The sequence below is a fragment of the Ambystoma mexicanum genome, chromosome 6q (genome assembly GCF_040938575.1).
Source record: "Ambystoma mexicanum isolate Mex_15411 chromosome 6q, UKY_AmexF1_1, whole genome shotgun sequence".
NCBI lineage: Eukaryota > Metazoa > Chordata > Amphibia > Caudata > Ambystomatidae > Ambystoma > Ambystoma mexicanum.
In genome coordinates, this window is record NC_090937.1 from 851,407,043 (window position 1) to 851,426,523 (window position 19,481).

At 48.1% G+C, this 19,481-nt stretch overlaps 1 pseudogene; it reads left to right on the top strand.

Moving 5' to 3' along the window:
* Positions 1-9,410: 9,410 nt before the first annotated feature.
* On the top strand, positions 9,411-9,538 carry LOC138517144 (small nucleolar RNA SNORA26; annotated as a pseudogene).
* Positions 9,539-19,481: the final 9,943 nt, after the last annotated feature.

A 19,481-nucleotide genomic window follows, 5' to 3' on the forward strand; every position in this document is an offset into this window, starting at 1 on the left:
AGCTGACCCCGTAAAGATAACCCACAGCGCAGAAGGTTTCCCTGCCTCCAAGGCGCTGCAGTGACTGGTGAAGTCTGCTGGCACAGCGAAAAGAGAATGCCGGCTCAACCCCTCAGGATGAGAAAAGGGGAGGGGGGGCTGCAAGGAGGCTCCGGACCAGCCCAAGGTCGTGTCGCAGGCCATGGAAGTGTAGTCTACGGACGACAAGGACCTGGAGTCCTTGCACACAGTCCATGGGGATGTCAGCGTGGGGCCTAGTGTTCTGATTATGCCTGCACAGCCGAGGGATGTATCCCTGGACATCCTGTCTACCCTCCTGTGTCTGGGATCCAGAAGAGGATGCCGCAAGGGCCTGTTCCAATGGTTCCTCAGGCCCATGACCAACCGCTGACAAAGATGAAGTGCCATCCAGTGCCTCTGTATTCGTTTCCCCAGCAGGCTGACACTGGGACGGATATGGCCAAGACAAAGGACGATGATCTCGTCTGAGTGGGCAGCGGATCCACACAGCCTAGAACGTCCCCCACCGGACGAGGTGGGGTGGTTCCATTCCATGATCGCCAAAGCCCCCAAGCTGGAAGAAACCAGGAAGGAGGGTTTCCTGTACCAGAGGTGTGGGGCAAAGAGGAAGACCATTGTGGCGTTGCCACTCCTGGATGACGTGTTGGGGGGGGGGGGGGGACCTCTGGTCATCTTGAAGAACCTTTGCATGGCTCCAGCCAAGTGGGATAGGCTGGAGAAGAAGTACCGGATTCCGCACCCAAGTGCCTTTTTGGAGTTCTTCCGATGACAAGAGGATGGAGGTGATCTCCCTCTTCGAAGAGGGAGAGGTGTAGCGTCTGATTACACCAGCAAAGTGGCGCTGTACGTTGCTGACACAGGGTTCCGGCAGATGGGGGGGGACGGTGATGGTCTTTGTCACCAAAGCTGGTTGAAGGCCACACATTTCTGCCAGGAGGTCCAGACTAAGGTGCTGGACATGCCTTTTGACAGAAATCACCTTTTCGGCAAGGTTGTCGACGAGTCCCTACAGGTCAAGGCGGATACAGAGACCACATGTTCTGCTGGAGAGTTCCCAGGGCACTGTTCCTCCAGAGGAAAGTCATGCAGATCTTTGAAAAGGTTTCTCCTCCTTCCAGATCTACAACCCAGGAAGCCCATAGTGTGCTCCCAAACCTACCATGGAGGACACCATCGCCAGCAGGGCGCTGGCGCTGGCGCTGAAGCAAGTTTAAACCTGCCAGGACATTGGGCCCCCACCTGTGCACCCCGGTGGGAGGCTAGCTGACTAGGTTTGTCTGCGAGTGTGATAAGATGACCACCGACAGATGGGTGCTTGATGCTGAAGGACATACCCTAAATTTCAACATGGGTGTGCGTGGATCCCTTTAGTGGCACGTTGGGAGCAGCACATCCCACAGCTCTTGGAGGGGGTACGGGCCATGCTGCGAAAAGGGGTGCAGAGCTAGCTGGTTCCCCTATCACTCCAGCGCTCGAGTCTATTCCAGATCTTTCTTGGTAAGAAAGAAGATGGGGGGGGGGGGGGTAGGAGGTGGTCTGGAGGCCCATTCTCGATCTTTGACTTCTGAGCAAGTGTCAGAAGTTGGATGGCCCTGTTGCAGCACGTGCTCGGCCAACTGGAAAGAGGGGATTTCTTGACATCGCTGGTCCTGGAGGACGCCTACTGCCACGTATCCATTCACAGGAAACAAAATATGCTTCGTAGTGCAGGGACTGCATTACCAGTTCAAGGCCCTACCCTTTGGTTTGATGTCGGCCAGAGTGTTCACAAAGTGCCTGGCACTGGTGGCGGCCCATCTATGTCTTAGGCATTCATGTATACCCATACCTCAATGACTGGCTCATCCAGGCCCGCTCGTGAGAGTTGGCCAGACTCACTGAGGTGGCCGTCAAGCTGCTGACGGATCTGGGATTCTCCATCTGTTATAAATCCTGCTTGACACCATCGCAGAACGCGCTGTTTCTGGGGTCCAGACTAGTGTCCTGCCTAGCATCGCCCTTGGAAGAGAGGGTGCCAACCAAGGGGAAGGTGCAATGCCTGTTGGAAAGACGGCCACTGTGCAAGTCGTAGCTTTCGCATGTCGTTGTCCTGCATCTACATCATCCGGCTCTGCAGGTTACAGATGCAACCTTTTCAGGAATTCCTGGACACTCGCTGTGTACAGGTGTCCAGAAATGTTGCAGACAAGATAACTCTGGATGACGAGTTCCGTTGGGCAAGAAGGTGGTGGGGTGTCCACTCCAACATCACCCGGGGCATGGTATTCTAGAAACCTCTGTTCCAGGACCGACGCTTCCCTGGAAGGCTCGGGAGTCCACACTGGACGTCCGCGCGCCAGAGGCCTGTGGCTACCAGAAAAGGATATCCATATCAACATCCTGGAGCTATGGCCAGTGTTCTGGGCTCTCAAGTCTTTCCTTCTGTCGCTAAAGGGCAAGGTGGTGAGGATCTTCACGGACAACACCACCAAAATGTTCTACATCGGGAAGCAAGGGGGCACTCTATCCCTGGCACTCTCGAGGTAGGCGCTGGGCTGTCAGACAAAATGTTTCTCGTCCCCCTTCACTGAGCGGTAGTCTAACACCATTTCCGATTCCCTCAGCAGGGAGTTTTGCACCTGCCATGAGCGGGAACTGCGGCAGGACCAGGTGGACCACTTCTTTGCCAAGTGGGGCAGGCCCAAGATCGATCAATTTGCGGCGGTAAACTCCAAATGGCTGAAGTTGGCCAGCAGATTCCACCAACCGAGGAGCCTGGGACGCTTGTTCTCCTTCCCGTGGGAGGCAATGTTTCTGTATGTGTTTTCATTTTACTCTCCTACTACGAGTCATCAATACATTCAGTGTCAGTGCAGGATGCTACTCATCACCCCGGCGTGGCCGAGGCAGATTTGCTATTTGGACCTTCTCAGCCAGCCAGCGTTGCCTCCGATCATGCTACCAGCGGTCCCAGATCTTCTCGCCAGGATCGCTCAACTGCAGCCCTAGAGTTTGGAGGATATGAGTTACCTGCATACTGCTGGGAGGTCCTCGCTAGGGCGTTGTCTACTGAAGTGCTATGGTCCCAAGTGGAAGCTCTTTTGCTACGTGGTGCCAGTCGCAGAAGATTTACCCCTCTGTGGTTCATGGCCCTGCAGATTCTTACATGTTTGCAATCCTTGGCCAAGGCTAGACTGGTCATGCCTTGATCAAGGTACATCTGGCAGCTATCTCCTGCTACAGCAGGTCTCCATTAAGGACTTCACTGTGGTCTCATCACAGAATTCCTCAAAGGACTTTTTTGTTCTTTCCCGCTGGTGAAGGCTCATGCCCCAGTGTGGGAACGCAATGTGGTTTTGACGAGGGGCGTGGACACCCTTTGAGCTGATGCATCATGACCCACTCAAGTTCCTCTCGTGGACAACTCCTTTCCTGGTGGCTATCACCTCCGCCAGGAGGGTGGGTGAAATACAGGCCCTATCCTGCACAACTATACTTGACTTTCCACGAATCGTGGTGCTGTGGACGCACCCCTCTTTCATGCCAAAGGTTCTGTCGTAATTCCACCTCCATACCTCAATAGCCTTTTGTTACCTGTGTTTTTAAATTTTTTTTTTTCTCTTGCAGTGAACCGTTTAAAGGAATAGTGTGCTCAAAAATATTGTCCCGAGGGTTCGGGCATGTGTTTAAGCATACGTTGATCATTTGTACAAACATTTCCTATGCACCTTACCGTAGTTTTCCTTTTTCCTTTTTTTTTTTAATTTAAATTTACACATGCGAAATGGGCAGCAGGGTGTGGCCATCTTGTGATCTTATCTGTTGCCGCATAGCCCAAGGTGGACTGCCCTGGCGGCACTAAATCATATCCCCCACCCTTGAGGCTGACCTCACCCAAACCTAGTGATAATCTCTGCCTATCTCTGTGATGTTACTGGGCAGCGTAGCCAAACGCGCCCAGTCATCACCTACGTGTTAATGTTAGTTGACACAGAACCTGGAATATCAACACACATCGCGTCCCAATTTTGAATATAAACTATACTTTTAAAGGAAATAGCAAAATTGTACAATTTTATTTCAACGCTCTGAGAACATCCGGCGATTGCCATTCAAGCAAATGGGTAATTTTTTTCTTTGTTCTCGATTCACAAATGTTTGTCAGGGTGTTCCTTTTGGGTATAAGAAGTGCATTGGACGCACTGAATTGCAAGGCTTGGACATCAGCTTGGCGCTAGGCCACCATAAACTGTCAGGTTGCTCATCGCTGGTACCGCATAAGGGCATATCGGACCGTGATGATCGTTGCCAAAAAAGTGTCATGTCATCCAGCCATAAAAGTGCAGCTGCCGGTTAAAAAAACCTGTCAGTTGGTATCTTTAATCGATGACCATCGCAGAAAGGCAGGATGTAGCTGTTTCAAAAACATAACAGAAATGTGTCTCAGTAGCCGATCTTTTTTTACAATTTTATCATTTTACACATTAATTCGGCCCATGTTAAAACTAATGATGAACACAGACGTGAAACAATGGGAACACAGCGAAAACATGGAAAGTAGTCTGCAATTTGCTTCAGAGGTTGGTGCTATGGAGTATGTTCAGCTTGAAATGGGATGTGGAAGTTGACACTATAATTCGAAGAACACACAGGCGGGGCATTGTAACTAAAAATGAGTGTAGAATTTGGCGTTTGTGGAACCTGGGGGAACCCAGTGGTGGACTACATGCATCTCTATGCTGGATGGCCCATGTGCCCGGGACAAAGACCCGTACATACACAGGTTGTATTTGCGTGTTGTAATATGCCACAAAGAACAACCCAGTACAATGAAAGCCAGCAATAACAGTTGGCTAATGATATGTTGACTGGTTGGTCTATAAAATCGCTGAAAGCAAAACTTCAATAATATTCGGCATTTCCATTCTCTCAGGGTAACGCAGAGACTCAGTTCAGATCAATGAATTTTGATAAAATGAAATTGCATGTTCCTCTGTCCAGTTTTGGAATGGTGTACCTTATCATATTTATAGGTATTACACCCCTCTCTCCCTCCCTTTATTCATTCCTTTCGGAATCCATCCTCCCTTTCTTTCAAGGTGGACAACCTATTGAACCTTATAATGTGTGGGTTTGCGCGGCTCGCAAGCAAAAATTCAAAGCCGCTGACCTTCACTCAGAATGGGAGCCAATAGCCCTTCAGACCCTAGTGGTATTAGAAATATTTTTTAAAACATATTGTTTGTTGCCATCCACCAATGGCGTGTGAACATTTTGAGTGATTTACTTTGTTGCTCTGGAGAACTTTGCACTCTCCCAACGACTCCCACAGCCAGCCCACACCACCTGTCAGCTCAGCCTATCTCCTGTTCACACGGCAAATCACATAAACAGTTTTGTGCAAGGAGCAAGTCTCTAGCCCTGACAAAATGGGCTCGTACGAGAATGTCCGAGCAAGCCCTGCTGCAACCACCTCCTGCCAGTTCACGGCCCCCTAGACCATTGACCACAGTTCTCCTTGAACGCATCTGGTTTACAGACCCTAACCCTGCACCACCTCAACATTTATACTGGAGGCCTAAAAATTCCACACGTGTGTTTGTACTATCCCACTTTGGGTCACTTGTGAGGTGAAGGGTGTGGGGGTCTTGCACGTGCTACCATGCCATTTCTAAGTCCGGACTGTACACCAGAATCTCCATCTGGATACTGCTTCCCTGACCTATTCACACGCAACTCTTTCCTGTGTCACGGGAACCCAAGCAAGGTAGTAAATGTATGAACCCTGACAATATGCCTTCAACTACATGTTGGTCACCATCCCCTCTCCTTGTATGCACCCTCATTAATGCCAGGTCTGTCATCATCCATGTACTTGACATCCACAAGCTCAAAAGCACCACCACCATTTTGACATCCTGGCCATCCCAGAAACGTGGCTCTCGCCATCTGTCGGCCTGGCACTTTTCCATCGCAATCCCTATTCAGCGGCGACTGGACAGGCTGTAAAGGAGGCCGTGTTGCCTTCATATATAAAGACTTGATCCCACTTGCATCCATCACTGCATTACCCATTCCACACTGATCTATAATTGCCAAAATCAGTTGCTCACCCAAATTCTCCCTCGGTCTACCTGCTCTACGTTCCCCTCCCCCTTCCCTCCTCCCACCACTTCGAAGATGATCCAAGTCCTCGCTGCTAACCACAAGCCTAAAACACAGCTTTTGGTCCTGGGAGACTTCAGTCTTGGTTTTAATGGCCTGTTGGGTCTCATTCCTGGCCAAAGCTACCTCCACTATTAGCTGCACCCAATGGATCCCTGACCCCACACATTCCAAAGGATGCCCACTTGACTGGTTACTAGACCATACTTGCAACATATCTGTAGTCTCCAATGGACTGACCACAACTGTGTATTTCCGCTATCCCTATGCCAGAGGCACAACCCGCCCCCCCCCTCCTTTATCAGCCACATTAGCAAGTAGCTCCTGCAATGTCACTAGTGACTGCCTTCTACCGCTGCTAATCACGAAGCTCCCAACTCGCCAATATATCAACCTCTTGGTGAAGCAATACAATTCCTTACGGACACAGTTCAGTCACTAGCGCCCCTCAAACATGCAAACAAAAAACACAAGCCACACAAATTCCTGGTTCACCACCCAGCTTCACACTCTGGCAGAAGGAACCCACCGCAACCAATAAGGCCCTATTCTCAGACGTCTACAAAATCTAAACCAGCTATCCACACAGCCAAAGCAGCATCCTACAATAACCGCATAGTGGAAGCATCCTTCATGAATTAGATTCCCCTACTGCGCCCCCATCTGTCAACAAAGATGATACCTGGCGCAGCAGCATCCAAGACGCCTTTAACAGACAAAATCGCTCAACTACGAAGTACAATGAAAGCTAAATCTGACCTAATCACCTACAGCCTGCCACAATGCCCCCTAATGTCTCTCCCACCCACATCTTTCATGTCAAGCACCATCTCCGAGCCTGACCTGGCCTTGTGAAGGGCCTCAAACCCTCCCAATGCAAAGGCGATATGTCCCGCAACCTTAGTGGAGTGAGCGGTTCCATGCATGGTTTAACTAATTATGGTCACCCTCGACCCTTAAAGAATCCTGGATCACCCCCCTTGCTAAACTCACTTGACCCAGCCATCCACATAACTACCCGTTAGCACTGTCCCATTTCTCCTGAATATCCCAGATATTCAGTAGTTGCCTACACACACATCTAAGCATTTTTAGAAGACACCCTGTCCTCAGTCTTCACCCGTCTGGCTTCTGCTGCTGTCAAGGAACCGAAACTTCACTCCTTGACCTAAAGAATTTAAGTGATGCCAATGATGTAGGAGAACTCTCTCTGGCTTCTTTTTGATCTCTCAGCAGGGTTTAATCTCGTGGTTCACAAAACCTTATGCCGCCATCTGGCATCAGTAACGCGCTTCTCACCAGAAGCTGCCAGCTTCCTCGTCAATAAAAAATGGAGAGCTTTCACAGGCAAGGCCTCAGTCCACCTCTTGACTCTACCTCTGGTGTCTTGCAAAGTGTCTTTCCCCCACCCTCTACAACATTTATTCAAAACTGGGCAGAGGGGGTTGTAGGGAGGACTCGTGGGGAATTGGAGTTGGACCCTGGGGGATGGTGGGGAAATTGCAGTAGGACTGGGTTCGGTGCTGGCGGGAAGGTTTGGTCCTGTAGTGAGGTGGCAGGGTTTGGGATCTGGGTTGGAGAGTGGGAGAAGCAAGGAGGGGCCTGGTATGGTCTGGGCCTTGGCATTTGGGTGGCCCGTTGGAGGGGGTTGGGGTTTTGGCCAGGGCTGCCCTAAGGGGAATATGGGTTGGTGTTTGGGGGTGCTATGTTGCTTGGGCGAGGTGTGAGCAGATATTGGGGGGGTGGGGTTGGTCCTGGGTCACTGGGCGGTCTGGAATATTCCGGCGGTCTGTTTTCTGCTATCACTCAGTGTTGCCGCTCTTGTTTGAGCGGTGTAGGAGGCTGGGAGGATGGCATGTGCGTTCTGGATGGCTGAGATGGGTTGTGGTAGGGGTCTCGGGCCTATTGGGGTGTGCGGCTCTTGATTTGGGCAATGTGGCCTGGTGTCTAACCTGTGGGCACGGTACATCAGATTATGTGACTGGGTAGAGGCAGCACGTCCAACTGAGTTACCAGGGGCCTGATTAGAAGTGTTTCATAATGGTGCAATCCCATTGGAAACCACTCTGTGAATCCGGCTTTAGATGCCTACTGTCGTTAGTAGCTCCTGGATTTGGGACACCTGGATAGAGGCCAGAATAGGGGTTGGGGGTGTATGGCAATACAGGCAGTGGCTATAAGGTTTGGGATAGCAGGGCTGATGGGTACGTGCCTTTTTGCTGCGAGTACAAATGGTGCTACTTGACTATAAATTATATATGGTTCATTTGGCCTAGGCGTTGGATGTGGCTAAAATGAATGCACAACTGACTATACGTTTTAAATATTTTGGGATAAGATGGGTTGGACAGTCTAATGGGGAGCATTAATTGCTGGTCCCCAACTATTCCCCTACCCCCCCCCCCCATCCACACCCAGCCTACCAAGTCATTCGCTGCTGGTTGATGGCTGCAGGCTAACACTGTCCAACCTGGTCTGGAGCCGCTTCTTCCGGAGCTGCCCCTTGCCGGAAAGTGCAGCAACAGACGGTGGGCTGCCCTAGAGTACTGAATTTAAGTAGTAAATATGCCAATCAACGGGACTGGGTAGGCAAGAGGAGTGGAACCAGAAAGGGGCTCGGATTGTGGGGGGGGGGATAGGGAAAGGACTTGCTGTAACAGGTGATTTTGCAATTTAAATCATCCACTGGGGCACAGACCTTACCCCACGAGGAGGCGGCTAGTTTTGCAAGAGCAATGTTATGCAAACTTATGCGAGAAAGATGGGGGGGGGGGGGGTTTGGTGGCCTGTGAATCTTGACACACGTTTCTGATCGAGGAATATGATACATTGGTTGGTCAGTACCCTACCCCCGTGCTGTATTGCACAACCTGACTTGTCGGTGCAGCCTGCTGCACAGTTGCAGTGTCTGATCGCCCTTGTTGCCATTAAACATTTCTATGCCTCATGGATCTTACGTTACTCTAGCGGTTAGGCCGAGCCACTTAGTTTCGTGGGTCCGTGCTCGGGTGTTTGTTCCTCGGGGGTTGTGCCACTGACTCATTTATTTTAGCCAAAGGGTAGCTTTTGCAGTAACTGCCACAGGTACGTCTTCTGTTCTGTTAATGCAAAAAGCTTTAACTGCATTGTGCCATCACGTGGCAGCCTTTTAGAATGCGCAGACAACTCATGCCCTGATCCAGAGTTATTTTGGAGACTACCCGTTTTACGAAGTGGAACGCCCGGTTTTTGTAATTTTGCCTTCAGTCCCCTTTGAATGTGCACTCTTAGCCCACCATGCTTTGTAGTGCCAACACAGGAGGGGAGAATATTTCTCACTAAAACCTGGAGCGGAGTTTCTCCACTCTGTGCCGGATAGTTGTGAGACACACTTTCATTTGACAGTCTTTGAGACGCATGTGTTTTTCATTGCTACTCTACTCATGGTGTTGCAAATCTCTAGTATATTCGGAAGGGCGTACACCTGAAAAGTGCTTTCCTCTGCATATACTGTTAGGATTTGACTTTCATATTTTACAGGCAGTTTATGTATGTTTATAACCATGCATAGTTTCCTGAAACATTAAGTAGTATATTGTTTGGGCTGGGGGGATAACGGGGGGATTGAGTTACAATGCACTGTTTGAACATTGTAGTAACACTTTTTTTTCTATTACAGATGATGCCAAATGGACGACTTGTGCTGTTTTTTGTTGCAAGGTATTTTATTCATGCACTAAGCGCACCTATTGGATTCCAATCTTTTTCATTTGAAAATGGCAGCCTCGCCTGACGAGTCGCTCACATTGGTGTGGATTTTTAAATCCATGTGCCTGCCACTGTTCAACTGCCCTTAAATGTCAAGTAATCGAACCCAATAGTCTGTAACGTGTTAACTGAAACCGAGCCATTATTTCCTCTGAATGCTTCTTGCAATCGCACACCCTACTTGTTTATAATTCTGTCTGCTCCTGAACCACTGCAGTTTATTGTGCTGTCAGTTGGCTCTTTCAAATTAATCTGTGTGCTGTAAATGTTGATCACTGACCTGCTGCAGTACAGTTTGTGTTCTTAACTCCGCTCTAGAGACCTGCTATTTGCTTGACACAATTGATCCTTTTTTGTGGTCCAATTTCCCCATTTTCCATCATCTGTCCCCTTCAAGCTTTGCCCATTCGAAGCTTCTTGTGCTTTGAAATGGCCAACACAGAGGGGAAGAGCACTGTAGTGATAAACAGTACCCGCACCTCCCTGGGATCCAGCCCTTTGTGCAAAGTAAATCACTCCTAATTACCTTCCCACACAAATAAGGTTTAAGAAGCACGATGAACTCAGTCTGGAAAAAAGCCAATCACACAGAATATGATGCTTGCATTTATTATCTACAATGACTAATGAAAACTAAGCAGCAATTTATAATAATGTGGAAATAGAGAGTGCAAGCTATATAATGCCAATTATCAATCACAGATGAATATGCAATTATTTGGTCTTACGCTCCTAATGAAATGTAGATGAAGATACGATCTGATCACATCCAGGACCCTCGCCGCTATCTGGTGCCCGGCACTCCTCAGCAGAGGAGGGGAGGACTGGCCAAGCCCCCACAGTCCTACACCAGAGCAGGGATGTGATGTTAGGAGCCTCGGCCCCGATAGCGCACAGCTGGTCGTCCAGGCACTGTCCTTGATACGCACGTCTTTCCAACAGTCCAGGATGAGTCCCCCCTCCCTGGTCCAAGTATAGTTCTCTTATTAGGAGCTGCACGTCAATCATCATGACGTGTCAGCTCTTCGAGAAGCTTCTAGGCTCTTCCCTCCTGGCAGTAAACATGTTTTTTGCTTGGAAAGTTACAAGACTGGAAACAGCCAGTCTTGGCTCCCAGGCTTCGGGCACTGTTTCTTTGCATTCTTGTCTTATCAGTGCACCTGACTTGCAGAGCGAAGACGGGCAAAGCAATGCCTGGCTCCCACGAACTGAATGGAGCCTCTTGCTAAAGCACGATGTTTTATGTCTTCAAAAAAGGCCTTTGCAATTAACCCCTTGCAAGCATGCAGGCTCACCCAGTTTGAGAGTCCTGGTTGATGTCAGCATTTTCCTCCACGCTTCGAATAGGCTCTAATACACACAAGATAGCTCAGTGGGTTAGTGCAAATGCAGGTTACTGCAAGCGCCTAGCAGCTTATCACTACATTCCACCCCTTTCGAAGTGAGGCCTGAAAATGCTGACTCAGTTCCATGATCTGGAAGCATGCACAGTGTGCTGTAGGCCAATTAAGCGTTTCTCTAGCGCAGACATTCTAGTATAAAGGAAAGACATTCTGCGCAAGAGTCCAATGAAGACGATAAGTATGAATATTAGGGAAATCAGCAACCACAGCAATGGGTGCAGTATTATATTAAGCAGTTTAGTGGAGGAGGGAGACCATCCAGTGAATATATCCCACCAGTGGTGAGTAGTAACAGATTGCAGATGGTCAGCAGTTTTGATTAATTGGTTTCTGTCTATTATTAGCTTGTACTCTGCAGAAATAACTGAGGTAGCTAGCGTCTGGAAATCTTTCCAAGCAGTTTGAGCAAATTGTCTAATAGCTTGAAGCCGGGCAGTAATCACTCCATAGGATAGAGTCCAGTTAAGCAAATGCGTGAGCTCAGCATGCAGAGTAGTGTGAGACCACTGGGTTAGAGAATATAGGGTATGAGTAACAATGTCTAGGATAGTCACAACTTGATCTACACAAAATACTTGAGGATTCCCTAATAACCTATAATTGTTAATAAGCAAGGAATGATTAGTAACTACGCAAGCTGTATGCTGATCTATCTGAAAGATGTCAGTCCCATTTATGTGGTATTGCATCCAGGTGCACTCCCCTGCTACGGGATGTATACATGGGTCCGGAACCCTCCCAGTTAGGGGACACACCCACCCCTGATCCCAGGGCATGCAGGTGTGACTGTGGATGGTGTAGTTTTGGCTGTCTAACCATTCCCCTCGTATTTGCGGAACCCACCAGGAACCATTGATTTTCATAGGCAGTACTATAAAAGGGCACCATATTTCTAGAGCATAAGCGGTCCTACTCACTTGCATTAACGCATGGCAGGTGTTATTCATGCAATCAAAAGCAAGCGGCTTAATCCATATGTCTGCTGGTAACTGTAGCTCTGTGTGCCAGTGGGTTGAAGATAGTCGCCCCCATTCGGAGCGGAAAGCTAACACCTGCTGATTTAGCAAAGTTTGCCATAAAATACATCGTGTGTCTTTAGCAGTTTTGTTGACCTGTCCTATGGCAGAGAAAATGTCTTCATAGCTGAAATTCTGCCACTTCCAATGGTTGCCAATACTTGTAGCAGTGTTGCGCAGGGTAGGACTTATCAATGGGCCCCACTGAGCCAGAAGTTTTATAGCGCCGCTGGCATCAGAACCCATAGTGGCTAACTTGTTGCGCACAGTTTCTATGTCAAAAGCATTTAAAGCCCCCGTTCCCACTCCCGCTGCACCCGCAATCAAGGAATCTAAACCCCTAGCTACGCGCAATTTGGTGATGGGCCATAGAAATTGACTCCATTTATAGCAGCTTGGTAGTACTAAGGAGACATTGCCCCGTGACAAGTCTATGTCTAAGTGTACCTCTGAAATAATGGAAGCGTGCATCACATGTCTGCAATTTAAATGTTGTCTTACTATTGGAAAATCTAGCAGTTTTACCAACTCCTCTTTGTGAGATTTGAAAAACACCATCCTCCAAGTGGGATGCCTACCAAGTACAATATTGGTTTTTGATACAAACACCATACTACCATCTGGTATAGGCTGTTTCAACGTACAATTATATGAAGAACATGTGGCTAAGTTATAGTCCAGAAAATCTTGGCGAGTACACTCGTTGCAGTTCTTGGGACAAAAGAAACATGAAACATCAAACAAATTATTTGATCCATTCACTGAAACTTTTGGACCTAAAATCTCGTAGGCGCCAGTCATATGAGTTAGTGATAAAAGGTGTCCAACAATGTGCCAATCTAGAACTCTTGCAGTTCCATGTGGATACTCATTTGTAACACTTTTCTCACAGGTTACGGTGCGGTTGTAGTTATCACGCAGGACTGGAGCATCAGGTGTAGTGCATGCGATTCTCAGAGTCCATGTAGTGTCTTGCAATAACCCACTCTTTACAGAGAAAGCGTTGGTTTGGCAGGCCAGGAGCACCCACAGCAAGGCAAGTCCCATCCCCTTCATACTGCTCTACGTTCGTGGTGTGAGCCTAGTAGCGGGAATATAAACAGGCACATCAGAATTATGCAAAAGTACAACATAAGTACTTCCAACACCTTGACTTAACACTTCCCCAGCCTCAGGCTTTTTGTTAGGATGGTGCACCCACACCTTTTTTCCTGTGCTACCGAAGCCTCCTTCCCCCCTCAATGTAGTGTCTGGAGATTGCTTGCTTTCTACTACTAGGGGGACAACTGCTTGTTCACAAATCAATTGTGCAATTCGGTCATATTTGGTTAATGGTACTGCAGATGCACCAGCATTATGTAAAAGTACCGAAACAGTCCCTCTATAATCAGGATCAATCACACCTCCTAATATGTCAATGCCTTGTTTTGCCAGGCTGGATCGTGCAGCAATGCGTCCATAAGTGCCAGCCGGCAATTTGATGCCAATACCCAGCGAGATGGATTTGGTTTGCCCCGCCGGTATAACACCATCTTCACAGGTAGATAGATCAAGTCCAATGCTGCCTGCAGTGGCTTGTACAGGCAGCTTAGCTTCTTTGTCAGTTTTCCACACAACAAGAGTCTTTGTAGATTCCACTTTCTCACTTGTCAGTCTCACAAAGGGTGTCTGGCGATTTCCCAGTGGACGATTGTTCAGTTCAAACAGTGCATGTGCCAGATGTTTGGACCACCCCTTGAGAGTGTGAGTCTTAGTCAGCTTCTTTATTTGTTGCTTGAGCAGCCCATTGCTACGTTCCACCAGAGCAGAGGATTCTGGGTATCGGCTGATGTGCAGTGTCCACTTTATGCCTTGCTCTAGTGCCCAGTCTTGCACATTGTGTCCAGCAAAATGGCTGCCTTGGTCTGATTGGATTTCATCCGGGATGCCATAGTGTCTGATGAGGTATTCCATGCCTTGCAAGGTAGCCCTTTGATCTGCATGGGCGGCTGGATAAGCTAATAACAGTCCAGAGTATGTGTCTACCATGGTCAACACATAATGCTTTCCATTCTCGGGCGGTAAAGGGCCAATGTAGTCAACTTGCCATACGCTAGCAGCTCTTTCACCTCTTCTCAAAGGGCCTTGTGGCTTCCTCTCCAGAGGGTAGTGCTTCACTTCACTGCACACGGAACATTGGGAGGCAGCTTGTCTGGCTTGATCCATGGTAATGGGCAATTGTCTCTTTTTTGCCCATTGATAAGTTCCTGTTTGCCCTAGATGCCCTGAGGTTTGGTGTGCCCAATCCGCCATCCCTTGCAGCACCTCAGCTTCTTGCGGTGTTGTCACTGGGCGAATCTTTGCCATTTGATCCACTTCATTGTTGAACAGGGCAGCCAGTGAGGTGTCAGGGGGCATGTGTGCATCGACATGCCCAATGCAGATTTTGCACCTCTCACCTTTGCACCACATCTCTTCCCAGATGTCTGGCCCTCCCCAGATCGGCGTGTTCTTGATTTGCCAACCATCTCTTCTCCATGCCGGTGCCCAATGTGTCAGGCCTTGATATGTGGCCCAACTGTCTGTGTATATGTATGCAGTCTCTGTTTCCTTCACCTGTTCAATCACGGAGGCCACTGCTTGCAGTTCAGCATACTGACTTGATCCTCCCACACCTTCTCTCATTAGCAGTGTTTCTCGATGGGGCTGGAATGCGACAGCTTGCCAGTGTCTTTGCCCTTTATCATACTTTGCCGTGCCGTCCGTGAACCATGCAGACTTTTGTTCTTCTTCTGTCAATGTATCATAGGCTGGTGCGACTTTGAAGGGAGATTCTGGCAACGCCACATGGGTGTTTGGTTCAGGCATCGCATCCAGATCTACTGCCTCCAGCATTTGTTCTTGCAGTCTGGAAACCCCTGTGCGGCCAGCTTTTGCACGTTGCTGTAAATACCATTTCCATTTGACATGAGTGGCGTCTTGTGCTCTGCCACTTTTCCCATTTGCAGCAGTGTCACGCACCCAGCCCATGATTGGAATTTCTGTGCAAATTGTCACTGGTTGCTCGCCTGTGATTCTTTCAGTTTCAACTAGAGCCCAGTACACTGCAGCAACTTGTTTCTCAAGAGGAGTGTATCTTGTCATAGGATCTGTGAGTTTCCTTGACCAGAACCCCTGTGGCACTCTTTTATGTCCTTGCTTTTGCCACAAGCTCCACACAGCCACGTCATTGTAGACAAGAATTTCCAATTCAAAAGGATCAGTTTTTGTCAGGGGCCCCAGCGTGATGTAATTTTGCAATGCATCTTTAGCCTGTTGGAAGGAAGTCTGTTGCTCTAGGCCCCATGTAAAGTCATGTTTCTTTCTGGTGACTTTGTAAATGGGTTTCAGTATCAGGCTTAAATGAGGTATCAGGCTTAAATGAGGTATGTGATTTCTCCAAAACCCCATTAACCCAATGAATCTTTGTGCCTCTTTTTTATCTGCTGGTGGAGCCATCTGCTGAACCATATCAATTACCGGGTCGGGAATTTTCTTAACTGACCCAGACCAGATTGCACCTAGAAATTTCACCTCTTGAGCAGGCCCCTGTACCTTTTTGGGATTTATGGCCCACCCCCGATTTTGCATGTGTGTGATCAACTTTTCAGCAGCATTTTCTACATGTTCTTTCTCAACACTGGTCAGCATGATGTCATCAATGTAATGAGCAATAAATACATCATCCAATTGCATCATCTTTAAGTCCCTGGCAATCAATCCATGACACAGAGTGGGACTATGCACATACCCCTGGGGCAATTTAGTAAAGGTAAACTGTCTGTCTCCCCAAGTGATAGCAAATTGGTCTTGTGATTCAGTGTCAATATCAATGGAGAAAAATGCATTGGCCAGGTCAAGGACCACATGCCATTCACCCACTTCTCTTGTAAGGTTTTCAATCAGAGTAATGATGTCTGGCACCGCCGTAGCTAAGGGCGGCACCTTCTTGTTCAAAATGCGGTAATCAATTGTCAGACGCCATGCCCCATCCGGGCGGCGGACAGGCCAGATCGGCGAGTTGAATGGACTGACTGCCGGCCTCATTATGCCAGCTTTCACCAATGACTCAATAGTTTCACCAATCTCTTTATGTCCTCCTGGCAACCGGTACTGTTTCACACACACTGGGTCAGCAGGAGGAGGTAAATGCAAGGGGGACCATTTGGCATGCCCAACCACAACAGGGTTAACAACTCTCACATGGATTTTCCGATTGCCAAAAACAAATTCGCCTAAATCTGTAGTCACACTTTTGCCCAACAACACATCCATGCCAAGGATGTACTCTGGTATATCTGCAATCAAAACATTTGCTGTGAAAGGCAATCCCTCACCAATTGACATTTTTACATTAAAGGCTTTTGCAACAGTTTCTGCTCCCCCATAACCATTGACCAAAACTTTGGGACCAGACAATTTACTGGGATTGCCATTCAGAATGGTTACCTCAGCTCCTGTGTCTAATAGAGCCAAAACATGTTTTACTTTCTCATCCAAGTACAAGGTAAGTGGCACAAAAGGGCGTCTGTCTCTGGGGCTAGTTCTCTTTATTAACCGTACCTCAAAGACAGAGCCAGCCCTTCAATCAAAAATGGGGTCTGGGACCTCCCACTTGTTCTTTGCCAAATCAGGGTAACCCTTTGCTCGCACTTTGGGCTTTAACACCTCCTCTTCAGAGGGTGCAGAGGGCTTAGTTTTTTCCCGTCCCTGTCTTTTAATTTTTTTCCATTTCTCAAGCAGCTCAGATGTGGGTTTACCATCTATCTCATCTCTTGGAATTCCTGCCTTTAGCAGGTCCACCCACATTTGTTTGCGTGTGATCTCAACAGTATCAGCTTTCTCTTTATACTTTACATTTTTACCACGCTTTTTTTCTGAATCATTGTTTGCAGCCACTAGACGTGCTGCTTTGCGTACATCCAGCCCTTCTAGTTGCCCTAACAGAAGTGCCACTTCACCAATGGCTTTGCCCTGCGCTGGACCCAGCAATGAAAGCAATGCGCCCTTCATGTGACTCGGTGCATTTCTTAACAAACGTGCGCGCATGCCAGCTGTAAACAACTCCATGTCAGGCCCTGCAAAATTTGCACTGTACAGTGCACACTGCAAACCCATCTCTCTAAGCTGGTTTGTTGCTTCAGTTAGTGACTGCCAACAGCCCCAACTCTCTTCCATATCCATTGGACTCCCATACAGATTCATTAGGGCAGTCTGAAGCCAATTAAACAAGGAATGAGAACCTTGCTGTCCGAGCGCACCGCGCACTATCTGTCCCAACATCACATTAGTAGTGAGTGAACCCATCTTTAACAGTTCCTCTGGGGTTAAGAAGATACTATCGGCACCCGTGTCCCAGATGCGAAGGAACCAAGTCAAAAGTGCTTCACCTAGCTTCTGTCTAAATAACTTAGCAATCTCTAAAAGCTCTGTCTGTGTATAATCACGGACAATCCTTGTATTTTGAATATTTGCACCGCCAGCTTGGCCCTTTGATTTGTTAGTGATTAATGGCCGTGCTGGATAAACACATTTCTCTGGAACACATTCCAGCTCTTCTCCATCAGACCAATTTAATTCAGCAAGTCTAATCTCAACAGACTCATTCCAGTCATGTGCTTGCTCAGTTTCACTATCACTGACTTCACCCGACCATAAATTTGGGTCCCAGTTATCTTTCCTAATTAGCGCGCGAATCCTTATCTTTGATGGATTGCCCCGCTGCTGTCTGCGCTTGTGCGTGGCTACACGCACAGCTAAAGAGGCACACCTGTCCTCCATCTGATCAGCCCGTTTAACGGACGATTCAAGGGTCTCTCTCATAATAATTTGTTGCTCTTGGAGCAGGGATATCTCGTCTGTTAATTTACTAATTTTAGCATCTTTAAGCAATTCATTCTCATGCACCTTTCTGAGCGCCTGCAGGAATAACCAGCCTATATTTCCTGCTGCCTTGAGCTCCTTTCTGCATTTCTCAAGCGGTAAACTCTCCAAGCACTTACTAATTACCGCCGGGGAAACATCATTTTCAAGCATGTCCCATGCCATCGGTGCCGAGTACCGATGCAAAATATCTGCCACACCCGACCAAGCATTTGATGCCGGCCATCCTGGAATGTGACAGAGTGCACTATCTTCCCCATTGCATTCATCTTTTGTATTTCTTTTCCAGAAGGGCATCGTGCTCGAAAACCCAAACTCACAGCGCCAAATGTAGTGATAAACAGTACCCGCACCTCCCTGGGATCCAGCCCTTTGTGCAAAGTAAATCACTCCTAATTACCTTCCCACACAAATAAGGTTTAAGAAGCACGATGAACTCAGTCTGGAAAAAAGCCAATCACACAGAATATGATGCTTGCATTTATTATCTACAATGACTAATGAAAACTAAGCAGCAATTTATAATAATGTGGAAATAGAGAGTGCAAGCTATATAATGCCAATTATCAATCACAGATGAATATGCAATTATTTGGTCTTACGCTCCTAATGAAATGTAGATGAAGATACGATCTGATCACATCCAGGACCCTCGCCGCTATCTGGTGCCCGGCACTCCTCAGCAGAGGAGGGGAGGACTGGCCAAGCCCCCACAGTCCTACACCAGAGCAGGGATGTGATGTTAGGAGCCTCGGCCCTGATAGCGCACAGCTGGTCGTCCAGGCACTGTCCTTGATACGCACGTCTTTCCAACAGTCCAGGATGAGTCCCCCCTCCCTGGTCCAAGTATAGTTCTCTTATTAGGAGCTGCACGTCAATCATCATGACGTGTCAGCTCTTCGAGAAGCTTCTAGGCTCTTCCCTCCTGGCAGTAAACATGTTTTTTGCTTGGAAAGTTACAAGACTGGAAACAGCCAGTCTTGGCTCCCAGGCTTCGGGCACTGTTTCTTTGCATTCTTGTCTTATCAGTGCACCTGACTTGCAGAGCGAAGACGGGCAAAGCAATGCCTGGCTCCCACGAACTGCATGGAGCCTCTTGCTAAAGCACGATGTTTTATGTCTTCAAAAAAGGCCTTTGCAATTAACCCCTTGCAAGCATGCAGGCTCACCCAGTTTGAGAGTCCTGGTTGATGTCAGCATTTTCCTCCACGCTTCGAATAGGCTCTAATACACACAAGATAGCTCAGTG